Source organism: Ictidomys tridecemlineatus, chromosome 12 (assembly GCF_052094955.1).
Source record: "Ictidomys tridecemlineatus isolate mIctTri1 chromosome 12, mIctTri1.hap1, whole genome shotgun sequence".
Taxonomy (NCBI): Eukaryota; Metazoa; Chordata; class Mammalia; order Rodentia; family Sciuridae; genus Ictidomys; species Ictidomys tridecemlineatus.
This window is the reverse complement of record NC_135488.1, coordinates 71544075-71555247: the sequence shown is the minus strand read 5'-3', so window position 1 is coordinate 71555247 and position 11173 is coordinate 71544075.

Genomic DNA, 11173 nt, shown 5'->3' with positions numbered 1-11173 from the left:
TCTCACAGTCTTTTTTCCTAAATAATTACGATCTATTCCTAGTGACCTTGCACCCTATCCTAGGCCACAGCTGATTCACCAGAGTGGGTTGTCAATTTTCAGGCTAATCAATGACCTTTGCCCTATTGCCAGTGTGCAACAAGTTCTCCCAGTTTGAGGTGGGGAGACAGGGAGTATGTGGGGGATGCAGATGTATATTTATGGCATATTAATGGAGGAACATCGGTGGAAGAGCCCACAGGACTTTGCAGCTGAGGACCCCTGAGCAGTTCTGAGTGCAGAACTATACCCTCCTCCACAGAAAAGCCACAGAAAACCCTGGAATCACCATCTAGGATTTGTGCAAGAACCTCATTATCACTCCTTACAATAAATCTGTCATGAACCTCCATCCTTACGGTCAAATGAATCCAAACTAAGTTCTAGACAACAAATGTAATTGACATAACTGATGTTTCCAGCCCATACCTCCCTTCTCTAAGACCTGCCCCTACCAAAGGTGTGAGCATCAACATGCAGGTATAGAGTCTGGGGGTTTAGCTCAGTGGAAGAGTGCTTGCCTAGCACATGTGAAGCCCTGGGTTCGATCCTCAGCACCATATAAAAATAAATAAAATAAACTTTAAAAAATTACAACTACATCTACAACTTTAAAAACTTAAAAAAAAAAAAAACAAAAAAAACCACATGCAGATATAGTAAGGGTCCCCTTGAGTCCTTCCAACTGGAAGGCCTTGTCTATGACAACACAATGAAGGCATCTCCTTAGTTAACAACGCCTGCGGGTACCAACTGCTGCCAGCAGAGACTGCCAGCAGAAATTGCTTCCCTAGGCAGGTGGAGAGTGAGACTGCATTTTAGTCTATAAATTCCTTTAGCTAAGAAGACCATCAAAGTCAGGAGCAGGAGGTTGAGGCAGGAGGAGCACAAGTTCAAAGCCAGCCTCAGCAATTTAGTGAGGCCCTAAGCAACTCAGTGAGACTCTGTCTCTAAATAAAATATTTTAAAAAGGCAGGGGGGCTGGGGATGTGGCTCAAGTGGTAGCGCGCTCGCCTGGCATGCGTGCGGCCTGGGTTCGATCCTCAGCACCACATACAAACAAAGATGTTGTGTCCGCCGAAAACTAAAAAATAAATATTAAAAAAAATTCTCTCTCTCTCTCTCTTTCTCTTTAAAAAAAAAAAAAAAAGGCTGGGGATGTGGCTCAGTGGTTAAGCACCCCTGGGTTCAATCCCTCGTACCAAAAAAAAAAGAAGAAGAACCATCAGTATTCAGGTATTCAACAAATACATACTGAGTGCCTCCTATCTCCTATATCTACATAATGAAATTCGAATGTGTGCAATATATTACATGTGAGTCCAACTTTGTGGGGTGGCCTTGGCTCCATCCATTACTTGGTTTCAAAGAAAATTTTGTTTTACATTCCTTGACTCAATTGCCTTCCAATTACTCTTAGGCCTAGCTGACATGCAAGCTGAGGATTGCTTTCAAGGAATACAGAGCAGCACAGTGTGTGTGTCTCACCTGAGAAAAAGCTGCTGACTTTCATTATTGCTTCCTGATCAAAGTGGGGAAAGGACCAAGATCCTGAGAAGTATGCTTTAAAATTCAGCTGTATGTAAAAGGCCCCCAGAAAAGCAAACAGTGCCATAACATTACAGTGTGTTTATTGAAATGGATAGTAAAGACACCTGGAAAGTCTTGAAAGGAATCATTGGTGATCTGTATAATTTACATAATTGAATGTTATCAGATTTAGACACTCTTTAAGATAGATGTGTTTTGTCAAACTTGTATAATACTGAATCATATTTATACTCCAAAAATAAATAAATAAAAGAAGAAATAATTGTTCTTACCTAGGAAAATGTTCTCTAGAATAGGGATTTTTTTACTTTCTTGAGAATGCAAATGTTAGAAAATCTCTATTTTCTTTGTGATTTCAAAAGTAACATGCTCATTGAGAAAGAAAAGAAAACAGGGAATGGGGTTGTGGCTCAGTGTTAGAGCACTTGCCTAGCACATGTGAGGCACTGGGTTTGATTCTCAGCACCACATATAAACAAATAAGTAAAGGTCCATCAATAACAAATGAAAATATTTTTTTAAAAAAGGAAAGAAAATATTATAGAAAAAATTCCTTCATTCAACAAGTACTGATTTAGCAGCTACTATCATAAGACCCCAGGCTAAGTACTTGAGATGTAAAAGTGAACACAAAATAATCTCCTATAACTTCATTTTCCAGAGAAAGCATTATTAATAATTTGGTTCAGTTTGTTCAGCTTTATACATGTATGGATTCTAACCCATGTGATAAGTCTATGATCCTGGATCCTGCCACTGAGATTCTTAGGTTGGGAATCAGTGCTATACAGGTCTTAGAGGGAATGTCTGACTTTACAGATTGCTTCTTCTGCACTATATCCTACTGATAGTCAGGAATATGCGGGGTGCTGGGGCTGTTGCTCAGTGGCAGAGCTAGTGGCCTAGCATGCAAGAGGCACTGGGTTCAATCCTTAGCATCACATGAAAATAAACAAATAAAATAAAGGCATTCTTCCATCTACATCTACAAATAATAATAATAATAAGAAGAAGAAGCAGCAACAGCAGCAGCAGCAGCGAGACTTGGGCTGGGGCTGGGGCTCAGTGGTAGAGTGCTTGCCTAGCATTATGAGGCCCTGGGTTCAATCCTCAGCACCACATAAAAATAAATAAGCAAAATAAAGGCATTTTACTACAACTAAAAAATAAATATTAAAAAAAAAAAAAGAATACGCAGGACTATTCTTGACAAAAGTCTCCTCTTGCAATGGAATTCAAGGCCAATACCACTATAGAGTGGACTCCTTCTCTTTCACAAATACTTCCCTTGTTGGAGCCATCTTCTTGGGAACAGTTACAAAAGCAAGTTAAGATAAACATTTCCTGTTGTCCATTCCATCAGATGTTGGTGAACGGAGAAAATATCCTACTTCAGTTCCAAAGCAGCCAACAAGTTATTTGATCAGTTAGTGTCCTGGAGTCTTACCCAGTAAATATTGAACGCTGAGACCAACATTTCAGTTGTATGTGAAGGGAGTGGAAGTTTCATGTTGTTCTTACAGAGGAATTTACTGGAGCAGGTACACACCCACACAGCTTTGAAGACATCTCTGATGTCAGCATACTCTTCCCGTGTCAGAGATACATGAGGAAGTGTGCTAGGTGGAGCAGCTAGATTAGCTTGCTCATTACACCTTGACTTTTTTTTAGTTGTTTAAAGACCTTTATTTTATTTATTTATATGCGATGCTGAGAATTGAACCCGGTGCCTCACACATGCCAGGAGAGTGCACTACCAATGAACCCCAGCCCCAGGCCCACACCTTGACTTGTGTTTTATCTTTTCAGTTTAATGATAGGCCCGGACACACAGTTTACCATGTAGCTTCAGGTTGCTATCTATGAGATCAATCTCTCCTGCAATTTTCATTTCTGGACTTAAGTTAGATCTTTTTTTTTAAATATTTTTTTAATTGTTTTTATGTGGTACTGAGGATTGAATCCAGTGCCTCATATACTCTAGGAAAATGCTCTACCATTGAGCTATAGCCCCAGCCCCTTAAGTTAGATATTCTTTAGAGATGCTTGAATTGGGAATTTGGGTCTAAATTTAACACAAGAAATATTTTTCATGGGGAAAAGACTAGGGAAGGTAACTTTTACAATATATATCTTGGCAGTTTGATTAAATGTATTACTTATGCCACTTGCTGATTTTCTTATGATTCACTTTTTCATTATTAAAAAATTTACATTTAAGTTGTATTTATGTTATACACAAATATGTCTAAAATAATCCTTCAGTCAAATCTATAAATGTTTTATAAGGAATGTGCTGAGTTATAGAACTTGGTTCTGATCCATATCTTCTATTTTTAAAGTTCCTTTTGTTCGAGGCCAGGTTTAAAAGACATTTATATATTATTTAAGGAAGAGTTATTCTCTAGTCTAGGCTAAGATTCCTAAACAGCATATATTTTGAACTTCAAAGACTTTATGAATATCAAAAAAAAGCATATGGTCCTAGTGAAGAGTGAAGTTTGTCATCTCAAAAATGTCATCTCAAATAACTTGTTTACCTAGAACATCTTTAAATGACTCTTCTTAGAAGGAAAACTTGTAACGAAGATAATAAAGTCATTAAAGTGTTTCATGACCCCTTTACCATCTGCCACCCTGCCACTTTTACCTCCTGCCTTGCAGTAATCAGATTGGAAGAATTCTCTGTGTAACACTGTGTATGTAACTCATAAGACTGATGTTTCACATTTAATTAATATATATATGCCTCAGAGTACTTCAGGAGACTAATGAGCAGATTGAAGTACTCACAGAACTATTCAAATTGAATTTGAGGTGGAAGTAACACTTTTTTTAAATTATGACAGAAAATATGTTAATTGTAGTAGTTTTGGAAAATGCAGGCAAGGACGGAGAAGGAAATAAAAATAATGTGTAACAAATCCAATTCCCAAAGATAAGCAATATTTATATTTTGGCAAGTAACTTTTCCACCTACAGTTATACAATTTTTTAAAAATTGTGATGACACCTTATCTATTCTTTTGTAGTTTGTTTTATTAATACAAAGTAAGTCAGTTTCCCCTACCATTATTCTTCTAACATCTGGCTGAATAGAATTTCATTACCTAGATGAACTGTAGAGATTTTACTACCCCTATATTTATAACTCTTTAGTTTGTGACCACTTGTTTTGGAAATAAGCACAGTGAGCATTCTGGTACATATCTATTTGTGTATACCTCTAATGCTTTCCTTAGGATAATGTGAGAAATTCAGAGTAGTCAAATTTGGAGGAGTGAAAGTGAAGAAAATTCTTCAGGTCCTTGGTCCATATTAAATAATAATGCAGCAACTGACAGCTCCCAGGAGAAGCTCAGAGGGGAATTAAGCCCTTAGACTGGTTTTAGAATTGATCCTCCCCCAATCTCACCTTGGAGTTCTTAGGTTGGAAAAAGTTTCAGGTCATTTTAGCACTGAAATAATTTCCTGAAGAGTGGCTGATCTTTTATAATGATAATAGCTCATTTTAAATTGATGGCTGAAACATGTAAATAACCATGCAGATAAAGATTTGTGAAACCCTAAGATTTTTTAACTGAGATGGTTTCAGAGAAAAGCTGTTCTGCCTAGATGACAGCAAGGCATACATATATTTTCTTTTTCTTCATCTTCTTCTTCTTCTTTTTAATATTTTTTTTAGTTGTAGTTGGATGCAATACCTTTATTTTATTGTTTATTTTTTATGTGGTGCTGAGGATGGATCCCAGTGCCTCACACATATGAGGCAAGCGCTCCAACACTGAGCATACCAGGACTGTTTTGTACAGCCATACAGGCCACACACAACTCCAGGGGTGCTGTTTGCGCAGATTAGAATATGAATAGTTCTGGCAGTGTTGGGGGTAGGAGGTGCAGCTCCACAGTAGAGCACTTGCCTAGCTTGCCCAGGGACCTGGGTTCACCAGTACCACAGAAAATAAATAAATAAATAATACAAACAGTTCACTCACAGGCTATACAATGTGACAGGCCTTTGCAGATAGTACACAATTAAAAAATCAAACAGGGGGCTGGGGTTGTGGCTCAGTGATACAGTGCTTATCTCACATGTGTGAGGCACTCGGTTCCATTCTCAGCACCACATGTAAATAAGTGAATAAAAATAAAGGTCCATCAACAACTAAAAAAAAAAAAAAAAAAATTAAATCAAACAGGTATGGAGTTAGAAGTTCCCCAGCTGTGCTATTTAGCTCAGCAAATGGTTAGTTTTTGATACCCTTCCCAAGGTACTTTATTCACATACAAATATTTACATATGTCTGTAGTCCTTTTTTTTAACCCTAATAAATGGTGGGATCCTAAATGCACTGTGGCTGTGGGTGTAGCTCAGTTTTAGAGCATATACTTAGATGAATGAGGCCCCGGGGTCCCCTGCCCATTGCTTTTCTCCCTCACCAATACATATTGGTGATTATTCCTTATCAATATACTTTGGGCTACCTCCTCTTTTCTTTTTATTTTTCCACAGTACTGGGAATTGAGCCCAGGGACTCATGCACACTAGGCAAGTACTCTTAACACTAAGCAACACCCTTACCCTCAATCTTTTTTTTTTTTTTGTACCAGAGATTGGACCCAGGGATGCTTAACCACTGAGCCATAACTCAAGTCCATTTTGTATTTTATTTAGAGACAGGGTCTCAGTTGCTCGGGGCCTCGCTAAATTGCTGAGCCTGGCTTTGAACTTGAGATCCTCTTGCCTCAGCCTCCCAAACCACTGGGATTACAGGCCCCCCAACTCTTTTTATTTTGTTTTTTGAGAAAGGATCTCCCTAAATTCAGCCTTGCCAGTTGCTAGAATTACAGGAATGAGCCAACAAGCCCAGTAGTACCTCCTCCTTTTTAAGGGCTGTGGATGTGACTCAATGGTAAAGCACCTCTGGGGTCAATCCCGGTAATAAATAAATAAATAAATAAAGGTGTGGGGGGAGGCTGGGATGTAGTTCCCCACTATTCAACTTCCAGTGTGAAGCAGTTGCTTGTGGGGGAGCAGGGAAGAAAGCTGGGTTTGGGGATTGTTGTTTCATGGTAGAGTGCTTGCTGAGCATGCTGGAGGCCTGTGTTGATCCCCAGCATGTGAAAGCCGGTGGTGGGGAGAGGACAGAGAGACAGGGTGGGGAGAGATATGAAGTTGTATGTGAAGATACAAAGCAATTAAACTTTGAAACTTGTCTATAATGATAGAGATGGGCAGGTGCACTCTGGCGTATTGAGGAAGGCGCTGATTTACTGAGAAAAGACTATTCCTATATATTCCTGAAGACATGTAGAAATGCCAGCCACTAGACAAACAGTTTTATGGGCAAGCTCCTATACTTACTTGTGTATGATGATGGGGGTGGGGCTGCTGCCCCTTTAAATGACTGTTAATGCACTTTGGAAGGTTTATTATTATTATTATTATTATTATTATTATTATTATTATTTAGTTGTAGATGGACACAATATCTTTATTTTATTTATTTATTTTTTTATGTGGTGCTGAGGATCAAACCCAGTGCCTCACAAATGTCAGATGAGCATTCTACCACTGAGCCACAACCCCAGTTTGAAGTTTTTTTGTGTGTGTATGTTTGTTTCAGCTAAGGTCATTAGGAGAAATTTACAAGGAATTAACCAAAATATTGGAGCCATTCTTTTCCTTTTTTGTTTTTCTTCTTCTTCTTCTTCTTCTTTTTTTTTTGGTACTGGGGAGTGAATCTTGCTAAGTTGCTGAGGCTGGCTTTGAACCTGTGACCCTCCTGCCTCAGCCTCCCCAGCTGCTGGGATTACAGGCATGTGCTATGGTGCTTGACCAGGGAGTCATTCTGATTCATTATTTTATGGTGAACTAGGGTCAACTACGTTCAATATAATATTAAATTCTCCACCCAGAGTATTGGCCTCCACCATTTTTCTGAACACATAATACATGACCTCAAACTGAGCATGCTCAGGAAAGTGCCCACCTCTTCAAGTGATGACTCTTTCCTATGTAAATATGTATGTTACCCCAGTGAAAGCCCCTTGCCTTCTTTGTTTGGGGAAAACACTGCTTTGAGGATTATCTCCAATGCTCTCCTTACTTGCTGCAAATAATAAACCTCTCTCTACTCTTATCTCCTGGTTGTACTTATTGGCTTTGCATTTGCCAAGAAGCAAATCCTTTGGTTCAGTTACAGAAATGTGGGTCACTCATTAGGAGGTAAGTGGCTGAATGGCAGGATTAATCCAAAATCCAGAACTTAGCTCTGGGGCCTGGCCATAGGCAAACACTAGAAGAATGAAAAATGGGTTAATTACATTGGACCAGAGAGGAAGCTGGAGATATACATTACAGAATGATAGGGAAACCAGGTTCAAAATGGCACTTATTTTCAAGGCTAAAGAGAAGGAAAATTAAATTATTATTAAAAAAAAAAAAAAAGGAATAGGGCTAGGTATGGTGGCACGTGTCTGTAATCCTAATGATGTAGGAGGCTAAGACATGAGAATTATAAATTTGAGGCCAGTCTGGACAAATTAGGAAGACTCTGTCTCTGAAGGGAAAGGGAGGAACAAAAGATGGGTAAGCGAGAAATGAAAGACAAAGACCAGGCAAAGATACACATGAGGGTTTATTTGTCAGAGCTGATAGATAAAGGCCATCTCTCTATAGGAGAGAGAGGCAAAACAGCCTTGGGCTCTGGGACTTTTATCGTAGAGGCTCAGGAACCAAAGCTGGACAGGTCCTAATGCAGAGCTTAAGTGTTGTGTTGGTGTAAGGGTGAGGCAGTGGTGAGCCTTTTTCAGAACTGCCTTTGGGCAGGAAAGTGAAGCTTTTTCCTTAAAATGGCAGCTGTCACTTAAGATGGCCATCCAGATGCTAAGCAAGGACCTTATAGCAGCCACAGGTCATTTTCTCTCTCCCTGGGTATAAGATCTAGCCCCTTTGCTCCAAGAGGGACTCCTCTGAGAGTCCATCCCTGCTCCTGCTGGGTCAGCTAAGGCCTCTGTTGCAACTGCACTGTGGTACAATTCCTCCTGCTGCAGGGCCCACCTTCAGTCACTCGAAGCAGAATCTCTGCACTCAGGGGGGATGGGCGTTACTACTTCATGGGTCCTGTTTCAGTTTGGCAGGACAAAAAGTTCTGGAGATGGATGGTGGTAATGTTACCAAAAGCTCAGTCCTTGTCTCCAATGCCCATCTAATAATGAAGGTATGGTTTTGAGAAAAAGGAAAAAAATGTTTATTGTTTTGCTGGTAAAGGAGAAGCACAGGGCACTCCTGTCCCAGAAGCTATGATTCTACCCATCATGGGAACAGGGGGCTTTTAAAGAGGGGATTCAAAGGCTACATTCTACATGTTCTGTCTAGAGTTGTAATTCACTTGTTGATTTGGGAGGTAGGCATTTCTGAGAACTTCTGGTGCAATCCCCAGAGTCTGAATTACTTTGTTCCTATGGTGGGGTGTGTACTCAAGGATAGACAGCTCTGCCTAGAATGGGGAAGAAAGCTAATCCTGTCCCCTGAGTTAGGGAGAGCAGTGGGCAGAGAGGAAGAGAAAGAAACATGTCTTTTAAATATATATATATATATATATATATATTGAGTTGTTGCTAGACCTTTATTTTATTTGCTTATTTATATGTGGTGCTGAGAATCAAACCCAGTACCTCACACTTCTGAGCAAGTACTCTACCGCTGAGCTACAACTCCAGCCCCAAGAAACATGTCTGGTGTGGGGGTACCGGGGATTGAACTCAGGGCCACTCAACCACTGAGCCACATCCCCAGCCCTATTTTGTATTTTATTTAGAGACAGGGTCTCACTGAGTTGCTTAGTGCCTCCAATTTGATGAGACTGGTTTTGAACTTGAGATTCTCTTGCCTTGACCTCTAGAGCCACTGGTATTACAGATGTAAGCCACTGTACCCAGCCAGGATCACTTTTGATCAAACTTCTTGGATTTCTTTTTTTTCTTTTTTGTACTGGGGACTGAACCCAGGGGTAATTAACTATTGAGCCACATTTTATTTTGAAGCAGGGTCTCACCTTGCTTTTGTTGAGGCCGGCTTTGAACTCACCATCCTCCTGCCTCAGCCTCCTGAGCCACCACCACATCTGACTGCTTGGATTTCTTGTATAGATTGAGAGGGTCTCTGCTTTATTTTTCAGGCAAGTGAGAACATTAGCCATTAACAGGAACAGTGGGTCATGTTTGTAGGCCCAAAGGTTTTAGAGGGATATGTAGTTTTAAGGTTTTTAAGTGCATCAATCCAATGTCCTCCACTCAAGTCTCAGGATTTCATTTCCTCCTAGTTGGGTTCTCATCTTGACATAGCAGGTTTGTTGAGGCTAGGAATTAAAATTCATTTGGAGTTCTGCAAACTTTTACAATTAAATGGAGGGCCTTACCTTGAACCTTTTCTGTCTTATAGCTGCAAGAGATGAGAGTTTCTGTATAAACTTTCAGGGAAGCCCTGTTTTTCATGCTTGGCCTTTAATTGGTGATTGATTAATTACTGTCTTCTGATGTCTGTCTTCAATGTGTCAGAGATACTCAGAAAGAACTATCTGATTCCATTGTCCTTATAGGTGGTATTTTTCCCAGTCTGTAAAAAACCTTAGAAATTGAACTGGCTGGCACATTTTCTCTTGGTAGTCTCCCATTCACGTTCACCGATAGTGGAAGTTTCAACAGTTGTATTTCATACCAGGAACATACAACATTTCTCCTACCAGGGGTGACAGAGTCTTCATTGTCAACTGGAAGATATATAATACAGCTTCAAAATCCTATTTATTTATTTATTCATGTATTGGTATTGGGGATTGAATCCAGAGGCACTCTAGCATGGAGGTAAATCCCCAGCCTTTACTTTCACTCTGAGACAGGATCTCACTAAGTTGCCCAGGCTGACCTGAAATTTGGGATACTCCTGCCTCAGCATCCAAAGTTGCCGGAATTACAGGCGTCTGCCATTGCACCTGGTTCAAAATCCCATTTTAGAGTTTGATTCTTCAAACCATTTCTGGCATCAACTATCTTCAGGTGGGTTGTCCAGAAATTGGATACTGAGATGAAGATTTTTGTACATGTGGTTTGTTGGGGTGTCTTCTCAGAATCAACACCTTTAGAACTGGGCAAAAGTAAGGGTACAGTTAGAATGAAAACCAGGGTAATTCTGGAGCATGTTATTACCCTTCAGAGTTATCTAGGAACAGTCTGGCCTATTGGATGCAGGCTGTCCTCAGGGAAGGGATGTGACCTTGGGTGAGGTGGCTGTATTTGCTTGAGTGCAATTCCCAGACAGAACTCACATGAGAGCTGCCATCCTCCAACCTTCCCAGCAGCGGGGGAGAAAAAAAGCCTCAGTACAGAAGGAGACCTGGTTGAAACAGTACCCACTTCAGAGATTGTAACCAAAGTTGCAGGAGAGGATTAGAGAAAAAATGGAGTCAAGACCAGGTCACTGGAGAGACTCCTACAGTTACTGTGATAATAGGAAGAAGAAGTGCCAGACAACAGAGAAAGGAGAGTAGGGAAACATGGAGCACAGGAAGCAGGGAACACT